Raw genomic sequence first — 23855 nt, forward strand, 5'->3', positions numbered from 1 at the left:
TCCCATCAGAATAGCAAATGTGAAAAAGTCTGACCATACCCAGGGTAGACAGATTGGGGAAAGAGGAATACTTTTGCAAGCATGTGGGAGTGTGCATTGATTTAGTAAAGGACATCGGAGAGTAAGTGAGTAATAGCTACTAAACTTGAAAGTATCTGTCTTGTGACACAGCACTTCCACTTCCAGGCGAATAAAAGGTGAGAAACACTCACTATGCAAAAGGATGCATATTCAGAATGTTGAGGGCAATCTTGTTTGTGATAAATGATGAACCAGAAACAACCTAAAAGTACCTCAATAGAGAAATGGGTAAAAAACACCTCTTCATATAAAGGAATAGTGTCTACCATGTTTAAAATGAAAGAATTAAAACTACCTGTATCAATATAGATAATTTTCCAAAATATAAAGTTGAGGTGACATCAGCATCATGGTGGAGTGAGTTGTCCTGGTAATCTCTCCCCTCCAACATACAACAAAAAGGTTATTCACACTCCAACAGAGGACATCCAAACACGACACAAATAACGTTGGAGAGGGACCGGCCCCAGGGCGAGTGGTTAAGTTCACGTGCTCTGCTTTGGCAGCCCAGGGTTCTGCTGGTTTGGATCCTGGGTGCGGACATGGCACTGCTCATCAAGCCATGCTGAGGTGGCGTCCCACATGCCACAACTAGAAGGACCCACAACTAAAAAAATATATAGCTGTGTATTGGGGGGCTTGGGGAGAAAAAGGAAAAAAATAAAATCTTTAAAAGACATCAGAGAGCCACAGAGCCATATGATGAAGGACAGAGAGGCTGGAACCCTCCTTGGAGGAGGTGGAATGGGGTAAGAGAAAAATTCGCTTCCTCCCCTGAGACTGAGATCAAGGACAACGGGAGGCCTTCGAGAGGGAAGGAACAGGGGAGTGGACATTCGTTTGTGGGAACATCAAGGATCCCTGGTGGGCCCTTGTAGCCTAGAGGGAAGCCCTCTATTGGGGGGAAAGCTTTCGTGGGGGGTGACTTTATCAAGCCAACACTCCAGGAGAGCAGATAGCAAGAGCAGAGGGAGAAAACCCCGAGGTCACGCAGGAGAAAGCGCCCCTCCCCCACCCACTCAGTTTGCTCCAGTGCCTGGGATCTCATCAAAGGCAGAAGGCTCAGAATACGTGGCTGTTGACCCCCACCCAGTGGCGACAGGCGGTAATCACGACCAGATAACACCAGGATGCGAAAAAAACAGAGCCACTCCCTCTAGCAATATCAAACATTATATTAGATCTCCAGACCAGAGAGAAAATGACAAGTACCCAGACATACGTAATCTTAATGACAAAGAACTCAAAATAGCTATCATCAAAAAACTCAACAAGTTAAAAGAGAATGTAGAGAAACAATTCAATGAGTTCAGGAGCTGCTTCACAAAAGAGATTAAAACTGTAAAGAAGAATCAATCGGAAATGTTAGACGTGAAAGACACAATCAATGAGATAAAATATGGATTCCCTGGACGATCGAGTGGACCCCAGAGAGCAGCGAATCAGCATAATTGAAGATAGACATGTTGAAATGCTCCAGATAGAGGAGGAGAGAGAACTAAGACTAAAAAGAAAGGAATAAAGTTTCTGAGACATATCCAACTCAATTAGGAAATGCAATATAAGAATTATAAGTATTCAAGAAGGAGAAGAGAAGGAGAGTGAAGCAGAAAGCGTGTTCAAAGAAATAGTAGCAGAGAACTTCCCAAACCTAGAGAAAGAGATGGAAATCCATGTGGAAGAAGAATCCAGATCTCCTAGATACGTTAATGTAAAAAGACGTACTGGAAGGCATATAGTAGTAAAACCGGCAGAAATTAATGACAAAGAAAGAATACAAAGGGCAGCAAGGCAGAAGAAGACAACCTACAAAGGAACCCCTATCAGGCTTTCAGTGGACTTCTCTGCAGAAACCTTACAGGCCAGGGGAGAATAGAATGACACATTCAAGTCTTTGAAAGACAAAAATTTTCAGCCAAGAATACTCTATCCAGCAAAAATACCCTTCAGATATGATGGAGAAATAAAAAACTTTCCCAGATAAACAAAAGCTAAGGGAGTTCGTAGCCACAAGACAACCCCCCCCCCCCCGCCCCGACACACACAAGAAATCCTCAAGAAGGCCCTCATACCTGGAAAAAAAAAAACAAAACGGAGAAAGGGGTTACAAAGCAGGGAGTAAGGAGATAGATAGGTAGACAAAATCGGAGCAGGATAGCAAATACTCAGGTATAGCATTAACGACAAAGGGAAGGAAAACATCAAAAACAAAGATAATCTTGTCATTTTAACCACCACCTCACAGCACAAGGTGGAATAAGATGTGAGAAAAACCACTTAGGAGGGGAGGAGGAGAGAGACTGAATTGGTCTAACCTAAGGAAATGAGAGGCCATCAGAAAATGGACTATCTTATACACGAGCTTCTGAATACAAATCTCATGGTAACCACTAAACAAAAAAGCAGAACAGAGACACAAATAATAAATAAGGAGAAAACAAACACAACATAAAAAAACTACATAATCCAATAGGTAGACTAAAACACACAGGACGAGAAACAAAGGAAATGCAGGAGAAGCGGAAAAGGAGTGATAAAATGGCAGCATTAAGCCCTCATACATCGATAATCACCCTAACTGTAAATGGATTGAATCCTCCAATAAAAAGACACAGACTGGCAAGATGGATTACAGAACAAGACCCAACAATATGCTGCCTCCAGGAAACACGTCTCAGCTCCAACAACAAACAGAGGCTCAGAGTGAAGGGATGGAAGACGATACTCCAAGCTAATGGCAAACAAAAGAAAGCAGGTGTCACAATATTTGTATCAGACAAAGTAGACTTCAAGGCAAGACAGGGAAAGAGAGACAAAGAGGGGCAGTATATAATGATCAAAGGGACATTCCGTCAAGAAGAAATAACGCTTAGAAATATCTATTCCCCCAACACAGGAGGACCAAAGTACATAAAGCAACTATTAACAAATCTAAAAGGAGACATTAATAATAGCACAATAGTATTAGGGGACCTCAACACTCCACTCACATCAATGGGTAGATCATCCAGACAGAAAATCAACAAGGAAACAGTGGAATTAAATGAAAAGCTAGAGCAGTTGGACTTAATAGACACATATAGAACACTCCATCCAAAAACAGCAGAATACACGTTCTTCTCAACTGCGCATGGAACATTCTCAAGGATAGACCACATGTTGGGAAACAAGGCAAGCCTCAATAAACTTAAGAAGATTGAAATAATAACAAGCATCTTTTCTGATCACAGTGCCCTGAAGCTAGAAATTAATTACAAGAAAAAAGCTGAGAAAGGGACAAAGATGTGGAGACTAAACAACATGCTATTGAACAAGCAATGGATCAGTGAAGAAATTAAAGGAGAAATCAAAAAGCATCTGGAGACAAATGAAAATGAAAACACACCATACCAACTCATATGGGATGCAGCAAAAGCCATATTAAGAGGGAAATTCATTGCAATAAGGCTCACCTTAACGAACAAGAAAAATCCCAAATAAGCAACCTCAAATTGCACCTAACTGAATCAGAAAAAGAAGAACAAACAAAGCCCAAAGTCAGCAGAAGGAGAGAAATAATAAAAACCAGAGCAGAAATAAATGCGATTGAAACAAAAAAGGCAGTAGAAAGGATCAATGAAACAAAGAGCTGGTTCTTTGAGAAGATAAATAAAATCGACAAACCCCTAGCCAGACTTATAAGGAAAAAAAGACAGATAAACAAAATTAGAAATGAAAGAGGGGAAATAACAGCGGATACCGCAGAAATACAAGATTGTAAGAGAATACTAGGAAAAACTATATGCCAACAAAATGGATAATCTAGAGGTAATGGATAAATTCTTAGACTCTTACAACCTCCCAAAGCTGAATCAAGAAGAAACAGATAATCTGAATAGACCAATCTCAAGGAAAGGGATTGAAACAGTAATCAAAAGCATCTCAAAGAATAAAAGCCCAGGACCGGATGGGTTCCCTGGGGAATTCCGCCAAACATTCAGAGAGGATTTAATACCTATCCTTCTCAAGCTATTCCAAAAAATTAGGGAAGATGGAAGACTTCCTAAGACATTTCACAAGGCCAACATCACTCTGATACCAAAGCCTGACAAGGACGACACAATAAAGGAAAACTACTGGCCAATATCGCTGATGAACATAGATACAAAAATCCTCAACAAAATATTGGCAACCTGAATACAGGAACACATCAAAAAGATCATACATCACGACCAAGTGGGATTTATACCAGGGACACAGGAATGGTTCAACATCCGCAAATCCATCAGTGTGATATACCACATCAACAAATTGAGGAATAAAAACCACACGATCGGGGCCGGCCCCATGGCCAAGTGGTTAACTTCACACGCTCCGCTTCAGTGGCCCAGGGTTTCACCGGTTCGGATCCTGGGCGCGGACATGGCACCACTCATCAAGCCATGCTGAGGCGGCACCCCACATGCCACAACTGGAAGGACCCACAACTGAAAATATACAGCTGTGTACCGGGGGGCTTTGGGGAGAAAAACGAAAAATAAAATCTTTAAAAAAAGCAAAAACCACATGATCATCTCAATAGACACAGAGAAAGCACTTGACAAGATCCAACAGCCATTTATGACAAAAACTCTCAACAAAATGGGGATAGAAGGAAATTACCTCAACATAATGAAGGCCGTATATGACAAACCCACAGCCAACATCATACTCAATTGGCAAAAACTGAACACCATCCCTCTGAGAATAGGAACAAGATAAGGATGCCCACTATCACCACTCTTATTCAACATAGTACTGGAGGTTTTGGCAAGAGCAATTAGGCAAGAGAAAGGAATAAAAGGAATCCAAATAGGGAGTGAAGAAGTGACACTCTCCCTGTTTGCAGACGACGTGATCTTATGTATAGAAAACCCTAAAGAATCCGTTGGAAAACTATTAGAAATAATTGACAACTACAGTCAAGTTGTGGGATACAAAATCAACTTACAAAAAGATCAGTTGCATTTCTGTACTCTAATAACGAACTAACAGAGAACTCAAGAATACAGTTCCATTTATGATCACCGCTAAAAGAATAAAGTACCTAGGAATAAATTTAACGAAGGAGGTGAAGGACTTATACCATCAAAACTATAAGACATTATTGACAGAAATAGATAACAACATAAAGAGATGGAAGGAGATGCCATGCACGTGGATTGGAAGAATAAACATAGTTAAAATGTCCATGCTACCCAAAGCAATCTACACATTCAGTGCGATCCCAATCAGAATCCCAGTGACATTCTTCATGGAAATAGAACAAAGAATCCTAAAATTCATATGGGGCAACCAAAGATCCCGAATTGCTAAAGCAATACTGAGAAAAAAGAACAAAGCTGGAGGCATCACAATCCCTGACTTCAAAATGTACTACAAAGCCATAGTGATCAAACCAGCACGGCACTGGTACAGAAACAGACACACAGATCAATGGAACAGAACTGAAAGCCCAGAAATAAAAACGCACATCTACGGACAGCTAATCTTCGACAGAGGTGCCAAGAACATACAATGGAGAAAAGACAGTCTCTTCAATAAATGGTGTTGGGAAAACTGGACAGCCACATGCAAAAGAATGAAAGTAGACCATTATCTCACGCCATACACAAAAATAAACTCAAAATGGACCAAAGACTTGAAGATAAGTGCCGAAACCATAAAACTCCTGGAAGATAATATAGGTAGTACACTCTTTGACATTGAACTTATTAAAAGGATCTTTTCGAATACCATGTCTTCTCTGACAAGGGAAACAAAAGAAAAATAAACAAGCGGGAGTTCATCAGACTGAAGAGCTTCTGCAAGGCAAAAGAAACTGGATCAAAACAAAAAGACAACCCACCAAATGGGAGAACATATTTGCAAATCATGTGTCTGACAAGGGGTTAATCTCCATAATATATAAGGAATTCACACAACTGAACAATAACAGAACAAACAGCCTGAGCAAAAAATGGGCAGAGGATATGAACGGACGTTTTTCCAAAGAAGATATACAGAGGGCCAATAGACACATGAAAAGATGTTGAACATCACTAATCATCAGGGAAATGCAAATCAAAACTACACTAAGATACCACCTTACGCCTGTTAAAATGGCTATAATCACTAAGACTAAAAATAACAAATGCTGGAGAGGGTGTGGAGAAAAGGGAGCCCTCATACACTGCTGGTGGGAATGCAAACTGGTGCAGCCACTATGGAAAACAGTATGGAGATTCCTCAAAAAACTAAAACTAGAAAGACCATACGACCCAGCTATCCCACTACTGAGTATCTACTCATCAACTTGAAATCAACAACCCAAAGTAACATATGCACCCCTATGTTCACTGAAGCACTATTCACAATAGCCAAGACATGGGAACAATCCAGGTGCCCATCGACTGATGATTGGATAAAGAAGAGGTGGTATGTATATACAATGGACTACTACTCAGCCATAAAAAAGACAAAATCATCCCATTTGCAACAACACAGAAGGACTTGGAGGGAATTACGTTAAGTGAAAAAAGCCAGACTGAGAAAGACAAACACTAGATGAGTTCATTCATATGTGGACTATGAACAAACACATGGACAAACAAAACAGTTCAGTGTTTACGAGGGGAAGGGGAGTGAGAGGTGGGCACAGCGGGTGAAGGGGAGCACCTACGCGGTGACGGTCAGGAAATAGTTTACAAGTGAAATGTCACAATGCTTTAAAGTATCGTGAACTCAAATAAACGCAAAAAATTTAGGCTAAACAAAATAATAGTAAAGTTGAGCTTAAAACAGTTGGAGAGGGGCTGGCCCCGTGGCGTAGTGGTTAAGTTCCCATGCTCCACTTAGGCAGGCTGGAGTTCACCAGACTGGATCCCGGGCCTGGATCTGTGCACTGCTTATCAAGCCATGTTGTGCCAGTCGTCCCACATATAAAATAGAGGAGGACGGGGGGCCGGCCCAGTGGCCCAGCTGTTAGGTTCACATGTTCTGCTTCTTGGCAGCCCAGGGTTCACCAATTCGGGTCCTGGGTGTGGACGTGGCACGACTTGGCATGCCATGCTGTAGTAGGCGTCCCACATATAAAATAGAAGAAGTCTTCTGAGTACTTTGTCCAATGCCCCGACAATTATGAAGTTTTCCATTGGGACTGGGAAGAGGAAGAGTAACTCTTGCTGGCCCTGTGTGAACTTTGAGGATTGTTCCCGCTAATCCTTTTGAGTGATGCTTTCCCTGGCTTGCACACCTTCCTCACATACATGTGCTGCTCAGTACTTAGCTGGAGACTTCAGATCTTCAGCGTTCTCTGGGCAACTCTGTCCCCTTCAGTACTTGTCCTGTGAACTCTAGCACCTTGGCCTCCCTGGTCTCCCAGCTCTGTTTCTTCAACTCATGAGCCTGCTGGACTCCATCCGGGTCCTCTGCTATGGCCCTGAACTACTTTTCAGGCAGAAAGCTGGGTAATTAAAGGGCTTGTCTTGTTTCTCTTCTATCAGAGATCACTGATCCTCATTCCCTGATATTGAGTGTCTTGAGAACCATTTCATATATTTTAAGCTTTTTTTTAGTTATTACACGTAGGAAGTTAAATCTGGTCCCTATTATTTCATTTTGGCCAGAAGCCAAAGCATTAAAAACAGAGGTTTCTGAATGAAGGTATAAAGTGGCCTAGAAAATATCCATGGGACCTACAAGAATGCTGACCCCCTTTCTAGTTGGGATGCCTGGATGGGACAGCAGAGGTGGCCTTTTCCTGGGTAAACCTCAAGGGAATTCATGTGTTTAGGGAAAGAGATGGGTGTAAGCTTGGGAGAATGGTTCCATAGAAAAACCCAGGGCTATAGAATGAGATCCTGAGGGTAGGGTAAATCTGAGCTGGAGGACATAGGTGACAGAGGCTTGTACCCTGCATTGGGAGGTTGTGGGAGAGGGTGATGTTGCCAGGAAGTATGAGGGTGGCGGGTGGATACTCAGGATATGTGCCCATTAAGCAGAAGGGATCGCTCATTCCTCGACTGTGTGTCCCTCATGATGTACCAGCTATTTGGGGCTACAGGTACCCACTGTTCCTGTAGCTCACACTAAGTAGAATTTATCAAGAAGACGTATGCTATAAAAGCATCGGTTCAAAGTCAGAATAAACAGGCCTGAGGTCAGCCTTTTAGAAATACTTCTTTATTTTGAAAACTGTGTATAAAGTGCTAAAAAGCCAATTTTGAATTATTTAGCTTTAAATAATTTTAAATATGAAATGTTAGATGTAAAAAGATGTACCTGTTTTAGAAGATGATAACACTGATATATTTCTGACTTACTAGCACACTTCTGATTGCCTTTTTTTGTTTGATTATTATATGAAACTTTAAAAGACACAGACATAGAGTAAACATAATAATGAACACCCAGGTACTCATCACCCAGCTTCAACAGTGATTAACACTTTGCCAATTTTTTTTTATCTGTCCTTTTCCCTCTCACATTTAAAAAATTTGTTTGGTTTTTATTTTTTGGTGGAGTATTTTAAAAGTGAATCCCAGAAATAATGTCATTTAACCATGAATACTTCACTTTTTCTCTCTAACAGATAAGGACAGTTCTTATTTTTAAAAACATAGCCACCATGTCATTATTACAACTAAGAGAATTCACTGTAATTCCTTAATATCATCCAGTACCAGTCCATCTTCAGGTTTCCCCAAGAGCTTCAAAAATATCTTTTTCTAGTTTATTTGTTCTCATTGGACCAAAACGAGATCTAAATATTACATTTGATGTGTATGTCTCTTAAGTCTCTTATATTCTAGAATAGTCACCCATCTCTATTGCTAAAGTATAATTTTCAAAAGGTACAATTGTGACTTCATGCAAATAAATACAAAATGAACAGTCCCAGGTTCTACTTGTCCTTGTTTTTTGCTGCAGACCTTGGAATCAGTCATTTCACCAAGAAACGCTGGTCACTTTATTTGGAAATGGTGTTTAGAGATCACAGTTGGAGCACTTTTGAGTGCTTTTCCTCTACAAGTTGTGTTTCTTAGTGGTGGTAGTATATAGTTATGAAAGTAGACAACTTTATAGAGATCCTTCTCATGTCCTTTAATTTCTTAGTGTGACATTCCAACCACTGAGCTAGTTAACCAGACATAAAATGAGTGTATGTCATCAGTACCATCTCTCTAGAACAAGCAAAGACAAGGGATTTTTTAGTTCCTTAATTATGAAATGGTCTGAGAAAATATATTTTTTCCCCTTATTTTTCAGATGAAGAGATTATAAATCTTCCACTGAATGAAAAAATTTTTCTTAAAGTTGCATATACTCCAAGAAAAAAACATAATTTTTTAAATATTTTGCCTGAATTCAAAATTTAAACAAGAAGCTTCAACAGAAGGTAAGGTAATTTCATTTTTGATTCTGCTTTATTGTGTAATTTTTCAAGTATACTGTATAAGTAGAAGTTCAAAGATGCATGACAGCAAAAAAATTTAGTTTTGGAGGTGTGCATGCAGTCTGTCGTCTTTTGGTTGTTTTTCTGAGCCTCCTGTGTCTGGTTTTAAGATGCTGTGTTGTGGAAAAATTACTTGGTCTCTCCAAGCCAAAATGTAATCCAAATAAAATGAGGACAGCCACGTGCTTGTCATGAAGTATATGCCCTGTCTCACTGGGGGAACACGTGAGATAGGGCACACAAACTGTCATGGTTGCCATCCAGAACTCATACTCCATGTAGAAGATGAAAAAAGGAGAGAGGGCTTGTGCTCCCAGCAGTGTTAGATGCTCCTAACAGGCTCTCCCATTGCAATCTAAGTAGATGCTGGATAAATTACAGTGAGTATAATTTCTTGTGAGCACTTTGGTGCATTAAAAAGTAAGATAACTCTCCAAAGGCCAAAAGAGAAAAAGAAGAGAAAAAGGAACAGTGAGCATTATGATAGCACTCTTTGGCTCCTTGCTGAAGAAAATGTAAATCCTCTGCAGAGGAAAGCATACTCAGTGTGGGCCCTCATGATTTCTATAGATTAAGTTTAAGCAGGCTTGAACTTAGAATCAGAATACACATGCACACACATGCACACACCACTGTGAGAAGGAGCTGGCATAATTAGATGCCCCAAGGCCTGCAGATATTGAATAATCAGATCCAGTATATATAATAATATATGAAATGTTTGAAGAAATACGAAATAGAGTAAAAGTTAGTAATGAAAAGTAAAGAGTCAAAATGATCCAAGAGGAACTTGGAGAAATGAAAAAAAATGTTGAAATTAAAAACTCAATATATGTGGATTAAACAGATTAAGTATGGTTGAAGACAGAATTGGTGAGTAAGGATATATATCTGAAGAAATTATCCACCATTCAGCACTGACAGATGGGAGATGGAAATTGTGATTAAGAGAAAATGGAGAATAGAAGAAAAATGTGCAGTAAATGTGCAGTTGGAATCCAAGGATGGAAAAATAGGGAAAATGGAGGAGAGGCATTATTCAAAGGATTAATAGCTTTGACTTTTTGGAAACCAATAAAAGATATAAACCCCTAGATTTAGGAAGCACGCTATGTCCCAAGTGGTATAAATACAAAGAAACTCACACTCATACACTCAAATTGTATAGCACCAAAGACAAAAAGATCTTCAACTAGAGGTAAGAGATAGATTACCTACAAAGGAACATCTGTTAGGTTGACAGTAGATGTCTCAGCATGAATAAAAGCCAATAGAGAGTAGAATAATTCCTCATAGTGATGAGAGAGTATAAATTTTAGTGTAGAATTGTGTATCAGATATATTTTGCAAGAAAAACATCAATGTCTTATATATTTGATAAATTTTAGGCTAGTTTATTTGGACTACCCTCTGTCCTCCCCCTCGACCCATTATGAAAAACAAATAAAATTGTCGGATTAAAAAAGATCAGAGAACTAACAGTATAGCAAGGAAGTTCTAGACCAAAATATAACAGAAAGTAAGAACCCAGAAAGGTAATTTAAACACTGTAGGATGGACTCTGCCGTTATCCTGAAAGCATTTGCTGATCTGGACAAAGTGGGACTTTGATTTTAGAGGACTCGTAGGATAAGAAGAACAGTAGTTAAGATCTCTAGTCCTCTCAGAGCCTAAAGGAGACCCTTCCCATATTAAATGGGGCTCTGAAGGGCTGTCTCCTCAGAGTAAGTATGAGCTAGAAGCAAACCTGCCTCACTCCATCCCTGCCCCCACCTGGTTGTTTTTATACTAAATGTAGCAGGAAAAAAAGGGGGAAAAACTTGTGGCCATGCATTAGCCTTTGTGCAGATTTGAGCCCAGGTCACATTGCCTGTAGTTCAGGGAAATCAAGTGTGAATTTAGTTGAAGGTTTTATGGTTTGGTCGTGCCTTCAGGCATTCTGCGGAAGCAGACATAAAACCTCTGTGGAGGAAGTTACCTTCATCCTAAGATGCAAAATATCCCCACAGGCGTTTTTTAAGGACAATGATTACTACACAGACAAAACTGACCAAGCACACAAGGAAATAAAGCACCGTGAGTGAAAAACCAGTAGAAACAGACTCTAAAACTTCAGATTTTGGAATTAGACTATGAAACAAGCATACTCTTTCTTTCTTCTTCTTTTTTTTAAAGATTTTATTTTTCCTTTTCTCCCCAAAGCCCCTGGTACATAGCTGTACATTTTTAGTTGTGGGTCCCTCTAGCTGTGGCATGTGAAATGCCGCCTCAGCGTGGCCTGATGAGCGGTGCCATGTCCATGCCCAGGATCTGAAGCGGTGACACCCTGGGCCGCTGCAGCGGAGAGCGCAAACTTAACCACTCGGCCACGGGGCTGGCCCCTGCATGCTCTTTCTTTTTAAAGAAATATTTAAAGAAATAAAAACACCTGTAGGAAACTATAAAAGGTGATCTAGAATATTTGTAAAAGAACCAAATAGAACTGCTAGAAATAAAGAATACAATATCCCATATTAAGAATTCATCATATGGGTTTAATATCAAATTTTATACAGTGAAGAGAAAAACAGTGAACCAGGAAACAGGACAGGAGAAATCACCCAGAATGAAGCATAGAAAAAATGATGGCAAATATAGAGTTGAGGTCAGGTGGCATGGAAGATAGAGGGAGAGTCTCTAGCACATGTTTAATTGGTGTGTTTTAAGGAGAAAGGAGAGAACGGGGGCAGATTTATTATTTGAAAAGATAAAAGGCTGAAGATTTTCAAGAATTGTGAAAATACCAATCTGCAGATTCAAGAAGACAAATGAATCATAAGCAGGATAAAATAGAAGAAAATTTACAGCTGGTTGTGAAAGAGTAAAACTACAGAGCACCAAAGACAAAGAGAGATGTTAAACCAGAGAAATAAGACAGATTAGTGTCATCCGAACAGTACTTAGACTGCCAGCTGATTTTCCAAGTGTAGCAGTGGAAGTCAGAGCCAGTGGAACAATATCTTCACTGCCCTGAGACTAAACAATTGCTAATTTCTAATTCTAAGTTGAGAAGGAGGGTAAATGGAGGTAAAACATTCCAAAGTCTGTGTAATAACTGGGATTGGGTAAAGATACTGATTAACTGTAGATTTTAATAAGTGTACAACTTACAAGTTCTAAAGAACCACTGTAAGAATAGGAACAGTGTACAACTTCCACAGTAGTAGGGAGAAAGTAGTACGACTTCTTTTATTCTTATAAAAAAACTTTTAGCAACCCTATACTGATGATATATTGAAAGCTTTCTTTGTGAAATTGGGAGGAAGACAGGGGTGCTTACTCTGACCAGTTGTATTGAGGATAGTAATAGAGGTTTTAGCCAGCCCAATAAATCAGAAAAGTGGAGAAAAAAAAGATAAAAGAATTTGAATGAAAGAAGCAAAACTGTTATCATTCATTGATGATATGATTGTATATGTAGAAAGTCCAAAACAATCTACAAATAATCAAATCAATAATCACTTAGCAAGTTGCTGGATACACAATCAACTTATAAAAATAAATTATAACATCAACAAACACATTGCAATTAAAAAGTTGTGTGTATAGTAGCATTATAAATAAAAACTAGGAATAAATCTAAAGAAGATGTGTAAAACCTCTATGGAGAGCACTATAAATTTCGAGAGAAACTAAAGAAGACTTGAGTAAACGGACAGATATGCCCTGGTTTGGGATTGGAAAATTCATTGTTGTAAATATGCCAGTTCTCCCCAAACTGAACTAGAAATTCATCATAATATCAATCAAAAACCCAAGAGGTGGTATAGGGGGATGGCGGTAGGGAGGGTAGAATTGACAAGCTGACTTTAAATAATTATATGAAAATGGGGCCGGCCCTGTGGCATAGTGGTTAAGTTCAGTGTGCTCCACTTCAGTGGCCCAGGTTTGTGGGATCAGTTCCCGGGCATGGACTTATACCACTCGTCAGCCATGGTATGGCAGTGACCTATATATAAAGTGGAGGAAGACTGGCACAGATGTTAGCTTAGGGCTAATCTTCCTCAAGCAACAAAAGAGAAAGATTGGCAACAGATGTTAGCTCAGGGCTAATCTTCCTCAACAAAAACGTAAATAAGATTATATGAAAATGAAAGGGTCTGTGAATACTCAAGACATTTTTGAAGAATTCCAGTTCATTCCTTGTGCATAAGATCTTGTTGAGTCATCGTTTTGAAAGCCTGAAATGCTCGTGTTCTTCGTATTGGTAGGGTGCCCATCAGTCTGGGTTTTGCCTGTGGTCCTGGTCTCATTATTAATAGCATGCTCTTTCATCATGAGTCCCTTTGGAAGGCTCATTCTGCTGTTTGTAGAAAGGATTGACTGCACCTTTGTTTAGTTTGTGTGTTTTGTTGTGTTTTTTTTGTTGCCCACATTTTCTCAAATATCAACTCTAAACCAAACCATCAGAAGAGCATCTGATGATAGTAGAGAAAGATTGCTTCTCTTTGGTGAGTAAGTGGTGGTCAGGAAGGAGTACCAGGCAGCATCAAGCCCAGGCCTGCACTTTGAGGGCCCCTACTTCTTGCTCTCGGGGGTCCCCTGGGCCTCCCTCTTCAAGCAGGGGAATCAACAGCACACAGCCTTCTTGGCCTTCTCCTTTCTTGCTGTGTTGAAGACAAGCAGCCACATAGGGCTGTTGTTCCCGCCACCAGGAAATGAGAGGGTAAATATTGAAACTAATTTAAAAAAGGGAGATAATGAACAGTCATTGAGCTTATAATAATTCAAATGTTTGTTGAGCACATGCTATCTGTCAGGCATGTTACTTAGCTCCTATAACTTTCTTTCTTTTTTGCTTTTTCTCCCCAAATCCCCCCAGTACATAGTTGTATATTTTAGTTGTGGGTCCTTCTAGTTGTGGCCTGTGGGACGCTGCCTCAGCATGGCCTAATGAGCGGTGCCATGTCTGTGCCCAGGATCCGAACTGGCAAAACCCCGGGCCCCCAGTGCAGAGCACCTGAACTTAACCACTCGGCCATGGGGCCGGCCCTCCTCCTATAACTTTTTGAAGAAAATATGATCATTTTACAGGTGAAAAAGCAAGAGCTCGTGGAGGTTAAGAAGTGTGCTCTGATTATATTAAGGTACAGCCTGAGCTGCTGCAACAAAGATGTCCCAAAGAACAGTGGCTTAAACGAGGTAGAGGTACCTCTCTCAGCTGACAGGCAGGTCTGGTAGTGGCCTTCCTCACCCGGGGCTTTCACTCTGGAGTTGGAAGGATTACTCTAGGTCTTGCCCTCTCCCAGTTGGCAGAAAGTCCAGAAGGAGCTCAACTCAGTAAGGCCTTGAGGTTCCAACCCATGCCCATCCTTTTGCCTAGAGTTCAGTCACACGACTAGCTGGCTGCAAGGGAGGCTGGGAAAGTTAGGGTTAAGGAGGGTGGCCAGGTACCCAACTAAACTCTATTGCTCTAGAAGAAGGGGAGAGTGAAAATTAGGGCCAAGTAGAATCTCCCACAGCTGTTGGGTCCCTCAGCTGGGAGGTGCAGGCCCAGGCCTTGTGCTCCCATCTGTCCAGCCCCCTGCCCTGCTCTTCCCCTGCACCCCACGTGTCTCAGGTAGTCAGCCTTTAAGGACTTCTTTCAAGTTCTTTTGGCGGGTGATTCAGTGAACCCATAGAGGATGCCAGCCATGTGTCAGGCCTAGAGATATGACCCTGGAATACGAGGGACTGAGAGAGGCAGCTTCTGTCCTAAAGGAGCTCACAGTCTGTGCTGGGGACAGGCACACCCACTGGTTATCCCAGTGGACCCCTCAGAGCGTTGCGTCCTGAGGAGCCTGGCCCTTTTCTGAGAGGCTGGTTCTGCATCTGCGTGGGTCTTGGAGGATGTGTTTCCAACAGTTTCAGATAGTTCAAACTTTCTTGGAATGCATTAGCATAACCTTGTGTAAAGTGTTCTTTTATAATCATTTTAATTTACTTTTATGTTTGTTTATTTCTTCACTTCTGATTTTGGATTTTTCTTCATCTGTTCCTCCCCTACCACCCGCTTTTTAAAATTAGACCTTCTTTTTGGTCTTTTTTCCCCTCAGTGGACTGGGCCCAGTATAGACATGGTCTCGTTTGTTCTTTAATTGATTATACAAACATTCATTGCTCTCCATGGACTCACATTGCCATTTTTTTTAGGACAAATAGAATTCCAGTGATGTGTCAGTAAATGTTTAACAGCCAGCTCTCCGGGAGAGTAAAAAAACTTCCTGGTTTGTGGCATTTGTCCATTTCCGTAGTGCGAATACTTCCATCATCCAATTTAAGCTACCAGTGTGATGTCACTGAAGGTGGGCTTGGGAGAGGTTGCTCCGTCAGTTCTTGTGAATGGTGCCTGTGGCTTCGGCCACCATGGAGCCCAACCTCTGCAGCAAGGTGACCTTGTCTCTGTTTCCTTCTCTTCTTTGCAGCGAAGGGTCTTTTTAGGGTTTTTGAGGATAAAATGTGCCAGTTCCAGGCTCTTGGGGTGCAAGTCAGTTAACCTGCACAGCAGCTCCATGAGACAGCGCGGCTCGTTGTTCCCAGTTACAGATGAGGAAACCAAGGCGCAAGTGGTCATGTAACTGGCCACAGCAGAGCCAGGACTCTGATCATAAATCTTTAAAAAACATAGAGGAGATTGGCACAGATTTTGGCTCAGGGCCAATCTTCTTCACCAAACTAAATAAATTTAAAAAATATAATAAAATAACAAAAAGTCCGATTTGTGGCCAGACAGGTCATAGGATGCATTTCAGATTCTGATTTTCTCTTAGCAACAGTCTCTACCACAGAATGTTCTTTTTTGAAAGGCTCTGTTCATGGAACTATGTGATCATATGGGCAGCATTTCTCTTTGGAATCTACCTTCTGTCTGTTGGTTATGCTGCCGTGAAAAAGTAAGTAAAGAAGCAGAATTTCAAGTTTCTTTCACTTGTCTGTTGGATAAGAGTCTAGAAGATGTTGGTGATACCTTGCTTGGCATTCCAGATAGATTGTGGAGTGCATTGTCAGGATTTGACTGGAATCCTTGTGCTGGGTTGATACTCCAGATATAACCAGCAACATCTCAAGTCAACAAGCAGATTCATGAGCTACTTATTTGTTTTAAAGATGCTGTCAGTGGTAGGTCTTGGGTCATCTAGGGAAGGAAAATTACAGCCTTTCTTATAGATAAGGGCCAACTAAGAAGATGCTAGCGTCTCTGTGGAGGGTAGCATATAGTTGCTGGGATATGAGAAACGTTTGGAAAAGAAGCATGCCGTATTATCTGAGAGAAAGTTCTAGAATTAGTTTACACCAGTTCCTTTGTCGGTGAGATTAGCTGCAGCCAAACCAATGCCATTGGAATGAACTCTTTAGAGGATGCCACTGATGCGATCATTTTTAAGTATTTCTTGAAATACACGGATAACTGACAGAAGCATTGTTATACAGAGATTTTTAAATTTAATGACGTAGCAAATGTACTGATATGTGCTAATGAGGCAAATTGTCAGTCTAATGATTTTCAGAGTAACCTAGTTTTATCTTGAGTACCAATGGTAGTGTAAATAGAGGTTCTCAAATGTTGGTCTGTAATATTGGTGAGATGAGCAAAATAAGTGTAATGAGGTAAGTTTTTCTTAAAACTATATTTTTTCAAAATGAGACATTATCCTCAATCCTGAGATTACGGCTTTCCTTTTTTGATATTTAAAAAAGAGTCACTGTTTTCTGAAATTAAGGAAATTGTGGATAACAGGTCATCTCTTTTCCTTTTGTCTTGTGTGTCTCCTTTTCTTTTTTTCTCTCTTTCCCTCCTTCCTTCCTCCTTGCTTGGCAAAGTTAAAAAGTTGGCTACACTTTGTTAGTTTTCTAAATTAAAAAAAAATTACTGGTCTACAAAATCGCAGTGTCTTAGAACTATTGAGCTGGGCTGACTTCTACAGACAGGCCCCTTGGGACTTGATTTAGTGAGTAGGTGGTTTTATTGTACAAGACTTGTTCTGTGTTTAGTCTGTGATGGAGTACATAAAACATAGGACCTATCCCTACCATGAAAGAACCTGTGGCCAGTGGGCTGGCCTCTGCGCACCAGGCCTCTGTTTGCTGTGCTGGCGTTACACAGCAGCATCGATAGTGCAGCGGACATCTCGGTGTGTCTGAGCAGTACTGCCAGAGGGATACTGCCTGTGCTGCTCATGTGGGAAAAACAAACCAACTGCTTCATGAAGGGAGCCTCGTAGATATCTGGACAGACTTAACGGCAAAGTTAATAATAACTGGACAGATATTTCATTGAGCCTGGGCAGTGAAATGGGATGATGTCTGGTCTCTTCCAAATGGTCCAGGTGGGAGACAGTCTGGGTGGGAGAGATGGGCCTTGAATTGATGGATGTTGAGGCTGAGGAAGGGGCACACAAGGGTTCATTGTACTGTTCTCTCTACTGTTAGGCATGTATGAAATATCCCAAGGTAAGTTCAAAATACAAGAAAACATGAAAAGCAAAACCAAACAAACAAAAGTCCCAGCCACCTAGGAACAGAGCTGGCGTGGAGGTTGAACTGGGACCTCTGTGGTTTCTGGGGAACATGCTGAATGACCGCTCACTGCTGATCAGGGCCTGGCTGCCCTAAGGTAAATCCTGCTGGGAGCTGGGCTTCCTTTCCACTGGAAATGCCCGAGCTGGTTCACAGAAGCACACCATTCTTGTTACCTCCCTCCCTTTTTTGGGAGCGTGCTCTCAGGCTCAGGTGGCCTCATCCTCCTGCGTGGTCTGGACAGGGCCCCTTGTTTTTGTAATTCCTTGAATCTCCATCCCCTCCCTATAGACAATTACTGTGGTGTGGTTAGTGTGTACCCTGTTCTGTGTCTGTATTCCTGTAAACACATGTTGTTGTTTGGTGTGCTTGTATTTTAAATTAAATAGATGGATTGTATTGTGGGCCTGATTCTGTTTCTTATGTTTTTTCATTCAGCCCCATCCTTTAAGATCCGTCAGTGTTGCTGTGTGTCCGTCTAGTCGCTGGCTCTAATGTACGTGATATTCCATGCACTTGCTTCCTCCGCTGCCACCTCGTTTGTGATCTTCCAATTTCTTAGGGATATGTAGGTAGGAGGGGGATTGCTGGGCAGTGGATGGACATACGTGGCTTCACTGAGTGCTGTTGTGGGTGCCGCAGAGCAGCGGCCTGTCTCCTTTCCTGTCAGGAACGTGTGAGGTTCTTCCTGCCGCCTGTCCTGCCAACACTTGTGATGATCTGACCAGTCCAACAGCTGTGAAGTGAGAATATGTATTTAATTATTTTTTCAGAGAATCAGGTTTTAGTTTAGTTAATCTCACGTTTTAGATTTCTTATTTCATTGATTCAAGTTATTATATTTCTCCTTTTGGTTTATTTCAGTGTTCTTTTCTAACTTCCTGGGTTAGTTGCTCAGTTTGTTTAGTTTTCACTGTTCTTATTTCCTGATAAACATGCTTAAAACTATACACTCTTTTCTAAAGTACTCCTTAGAGCTGAGTCTCCAAAATTTTGACATGTAATTTTTTTGTTATTGTTCAGTTGCAAATATTTCTTAAGTGCTTTCCTAACTTAAGGGTTTTTGAGGGATATTCATTTAGTTTCAGACACATAGGATTTCTTTTTTTCTTTTTTTTTTTTTTTGCTGAGGAAGATTTACCCTGAGCTACCATCTGTTGCCAATCTTCCTCTCTTTTTGCCTGAGGAAGATTAGCCCTGAGCTAACATCTGTGCCAGTCTTCCTTTACTTTGTATGTGGGTTGCTGCCACAGCATGGCTGACAAGTGGTGTAGGTCCATGCTTGGGATCCAACCTGTGAGCCTGGGCCACTGAAGTGGAGCTTGCCAAACTTAACCACTAGCCACTGGGCCCTCCCTAGGATTTCTTGTAACAGTTTTCTTGAGATAGAATTCACACACCATAAAATTCACCTGTTTAAACTGTACAGTTCAGTAGATTTTAGTGTATTCCCAGAGTTGTACCACCATCCCTACAATTAATTTTAGGATACTTTCATCACCCCAAAAAGAAACCTTGTACCCTTCATCAGTTATCCCCCTTTCCCCTGGCCCTCCCATTCACCCTGCCTCTGGCAACTACTAACCTGCATTCTGTCTCTATAGATTTGCCTCTTCTGCATGTTTCATGTAAGTGACATCATATGCTATGTGGTCTTTCATGACTGACTTCTTTCACTTAGCATAACATTTTCCAGGTTCGTACAGCTTTCAGTACCTATTAGTACTTCATTCCTTTTTTTTTTGAGGAAGACTGGCCTTGAGCTAACATCTGTACCCATCTTCCTCTACTTTATACTTGGGATGCCTGCCACAGCATGGCTTGATAAGCAGTGAGTAGGTCTGTACCCAGGATCCGAACCGGTGAACCCTGGGCTGCCGAAGCAAAACATGCAAACTTTACCACTGCACCACCAGGCTGCCCCTAGTACTTCATTCCTTTTGATTACAGAATAATATTTCATTGTGTGGACATACCACATCCTCTTAATCCGTTCATCCCTTGATTGACATTTGGGTTGTATCCACTTTCTGGCTTTTATTAATCAATGCTTTGGTGAACATTAGTGTGCAAGTTTCTGTGTGCATGTACATTTTCATTTTTCTTGTGTATAATCCTAGGAGTGGAATTGCTAGCTCATAAGGTAACTCTATGTTTAATCATTTGAAGATCTGCCAGACTATTTTTTCAAAGCAACTGTACCAGTATGCATTCTCACCAGCAATATATGAGGGCTCCAGTTTCTCGAGATCCTCCCCAACACTTGTTTTTATCAGTCTTTTTTTTTAATTGAGTTCATGATAGTTTACATCAATGTGAGATTTCAGTTGTACATTATTTCCTGACCGTCACCGCGTAGGTGCTCCCCTTCACCCGCTGTGCCCACCTCTCACTCCCCTTCCCCTCGTAAACACTGAACTGTTTTGTTTGTCCATGTGTTTGTTCATAGTCCACATATGAATGAACTCATCTAGTGTTTGTCTTTCTCAGTCTGGCTTTTTTCACTTAACGTAATTCCCTCCAAGTCCTTCTGTGTTGTTGCAAATGGGATGATTTTGTCTTTTTTATGGCTGAGTAGTAGTCCATTGTATATACATACCACCTCTTCTTTATCCAATCATCAGTCGATGGGCACCTGGATTGTTCCCATGTCTTGACTATTGTGAATAGTGCTTCAGTGAACATAGGGGTGCATATGTTACTTTGGGTTGTTGATTTCAAGTTGATGAGTAGATACTCAGTAGTGGGATAGCTGGGTCGTATGGTCTTTCTAGTTTTAGTTTTTTGAGGAATCTCCATACTGTTTTCCATAGTGGCTGCACCAGTTTGCATTCCCACCAGCAGTGTATGAGGGCTCCCTTTTCTCCACACCCTCTCCAGCATTTGTTATTTTTAGTCTTAGTGATTATAGCCATTTTAACAGGCGTAAGGTGGTATCTTAGTGTAGTTTTGATTTGCATTTCCCTGATGATTAGTGATGTTCAACATCTTTTCATGTGTCTATTGGCCCTCTGTATATCTTCTTTGGAAAAACGTCCGTTCATATCCTCTGCCCATTTTTTGCTCAGGCTGTTTGTTCTGTTATTGTTCAGTTGTGTGAATTCCTTATATATTATGGAGATTAACCCCTTGTCAGACACATGATTTGCAAATATGTTCTCCCATTTGGTGGGTTGTCTTTTTGTTTTGATCCAGTTTCTTTTGCCTTGCAGAAGCTCTTCAGTCTGATGAACTCCCGCTTGTTTATTTTTCTTTTGTTTCCCTTGTCAGAGAAGACATGGTATTCGAAAAGATCCTTTTAATAAGTTCAATGTCAAAGAGTGTACTACCTATATTATCTTCCAGGAGTTTTATGGTTTCGGCACTTATCTTCAAGTCTTTGGTCCATTTTGAGTTTATTTTTGTGTATGGCGTGAGATAATGGTCTACTTTCATTCTTTTGCATGTGGCTGTCCAGTTTTCCCAACACCATTTATTGAAGAGACTGTCTTTTCTCCATTGTATGTTCTTGGCACCTCTGTCGAAGATTAGCTGTCCGTAGATGTGCGTTTTTATTTCTGGGCTTTCAGTTCTGTTCCATTGATCTGTGTGTCTGTTTCTGTACCAGTGCCGTGCTGGTTTGATCACTATGGCTTTGTAGTACATTTTGAAGTCAGGGATTGTGATGCCTCCAGCTTTGTTCTTTTTTCTCAGTATTGCTTTAGCAATTCGGGATCTTTGGTTGCCCCATATGAATTTTAGGATTCTTTGTTCTATTTCCATGAAGAATGTCACTGGGATTCTGATTGGGATCGCACTGAATGTGTAGATTGCTTTGGGTAGCATGGACATTTTAACTATGTTTATTCTTCCAATCCACGTGCATGGCATCTCCTTCCATCTCTTTATGTTGTTATCTATTTCTGTCAATAATGTCTTATAGTTTTGATGGTATAAGTCCTTCACCTCCTTCGTTAAATTTATTCCTAGGTACTTTATTCTTTTAGCGGTGATCATAAATGGAACTGTATTCTTGAGTTCTCTGTTAGTTCGTTATTAGAGTACAGAAATGCAACTGATCTTTTTGTAAGTTGATTTTGTATCCCACAACTTGACTGTAGTTGTCAATTATTTCTAATAGTTTTCCAACGGATTCTTTAGGGTTTTCTATACATAAGATCACGTCGTCTGCAAACAGGGAGAGTGTCACTTCTTCACTCCCTATTTGGATTCCTTTTATTCCTTTCTCTTGCCTAATTGCTCTTGCCAAAACCTCCAGTACTATGTTGAATAAGAGTGGTGATAGTGGGCATCCTTATCTTGTTCCTATTCTCAGAGGGATGGTGTTCAGTTTTTGCCAATTGAGTATGATGTTGGCTGTGGGTTTGTCATATACGGCCTTCATTATGTTGAGGTAATTTCCTTCTATCCCCATTTTGTTGAGAGTTTTTGTCATAAATGGCTGTTGGATCTTGTCAAGTGCTTTCTCTGTGTCTATTGAGATGATCATGTGGTTTTTGCTTTTTTTAAAGATTTTATTTTTCGTTTTTCTCCCCAAAGCCCCCCGGTACACAGCTGTATATTTTCAGTTGTGGGTCCTTCCAGTTGTGGCATGTGGGGTGCCGCCTCAGCATGGCTTGATGAGTGGTGCCATGTCCGCGCCCAGGATCCGAACCGGTGAAACCCTGGGCCACTGAAGCGGAGCGTGTGAAGTTAACCACTTGGCCATGGGGCCGGCCCCGATCGTGTGGTTTTTATTCCTCAATTTGTTGATGTGGTATATCACACTGATGGATTTGCGGATGTTGAACCATTCCTGTGTCCCTGGTATAAATCCCACTTGGTCGTGATGTATGATCTTTTTGATGTGTTCCTGTATTCAGGTTGCCAATATTTTGTTGAGGATTTTTGTATCTATGTTCATCAGCGATATTGGCCAGTAGTTTTCCTTTATTGTGTCGTCCTTGTCAGGCTTTGGTATCAGAGTGATGTTGGCCTTGTGAAATGTCTTAGGAAGTCTTCCATCTTCCCTAATTTTTTGGAATAGCTTGAGAAGGATAGGTATTAAATCCTCTCTGAATGTTTGGCGGAATTCCCCAGGGAACCCATCCGGTCCTGGGCTTTTATTCTTTGAGATGCTTTTGATTACTGTTTCAATCCCTTTCCTTGAGATTGGTCTATTCAGATTATCTGTTTCTTCTTGATTCAGCTTTGGGAGGTTGTAAGAGTCTAAGAATTTATCCATTACCTCTAGATTATCCATTTTGTTGGCATATAGTTTTTCCTAGTATTCTCTTACAATCTTGTATTTCTGCGGTATCCGCTGTTATTTCCCCTCTTTCATTTCTAATTTTGTTTATCTGTCTTTTTTTCCTTATAAGTCTGGCTAGGGGTTTGTCGATTTTATTTATCTTCTCAAAGAACCAGCTCTTTGTTTCATTGATCCTTTCTACTGCCTTTTTTGTTTCAATCGCATTTATTTCTGCTCTGGTTTTTATTATTTCTCTCCTTCTGCTGACTTTGGGCTTTGTTTGTTCTTCTTTTTCTGATTCAGTTAGGTGCAATTTGAGGTTGCTTATTTGGGATTTTTCTTGTTCGTTAAGGTGAGCCTTATTGCAATGAATTTCCCTCTTAATATGGCTTTTGCTGCATCCCATATGAGTTGGTATGGTGTGTTTTCATTTTCATTTGTCTCCAGATGCTTTTTGATTTCTCCTTTAATTTCTTCACTGATCCATTGCTTGTTCAATAGCATGTTGTTTAGTCTCCACATCTTTGTCCCTTTCTCAGCTTTTTTCTTGTAATT

The 23855-nt window shown here is 40.7% G+C and overlaps 1 protein-coding gene across 34 annotated transcripts in view; it reads left to right on the forward strand.

Annotated features, from left to right (window-relative positions):
* The window catches only part of PPP6R2 (protein phosphatase 6 regulatory subunit 2), a 100177-nt gene that overhangs the window by 17690 nt on the left and 58632 nt on the right, over positions 1 to 23855 (forward strand). For 19 of the 34 annotated variants that reach the window (XM_070599300.1, XM_070599306.1, XM_070599312.1 and 16 more), the window contains one exon: positions 9349 to 9478. The gene's annotated coding sequence lies outside the window, so the exon portion shown is untranslated. Of the gene's footprint in view, positions 1 to 9348; positions 9479 to 16350; positions 16447 to 18508; positions 18567 to 23855 lie in introns of those variants that run through there. The other 15 variants (XM_070599302.1, XM_070599308.1, XM_070599314.1 and 12 more) reach the window with 10 other exon arrangements.

The sequence above is a fragment of the Equus przewalskii genome, chromosome 29 (genome assembly GCF_037783145.1).
Source record: "Equus przewalskii isolate Varuska chromosome 29, EquPr2, whole genome shotgun sequence".
Taxonomy (NCBI): domain Eukaryota; kingdom Metazoa; phylum Chordata; class Mammalia; order Perissodactyla; family Equidae; genus Equus; species Equus przewalskii.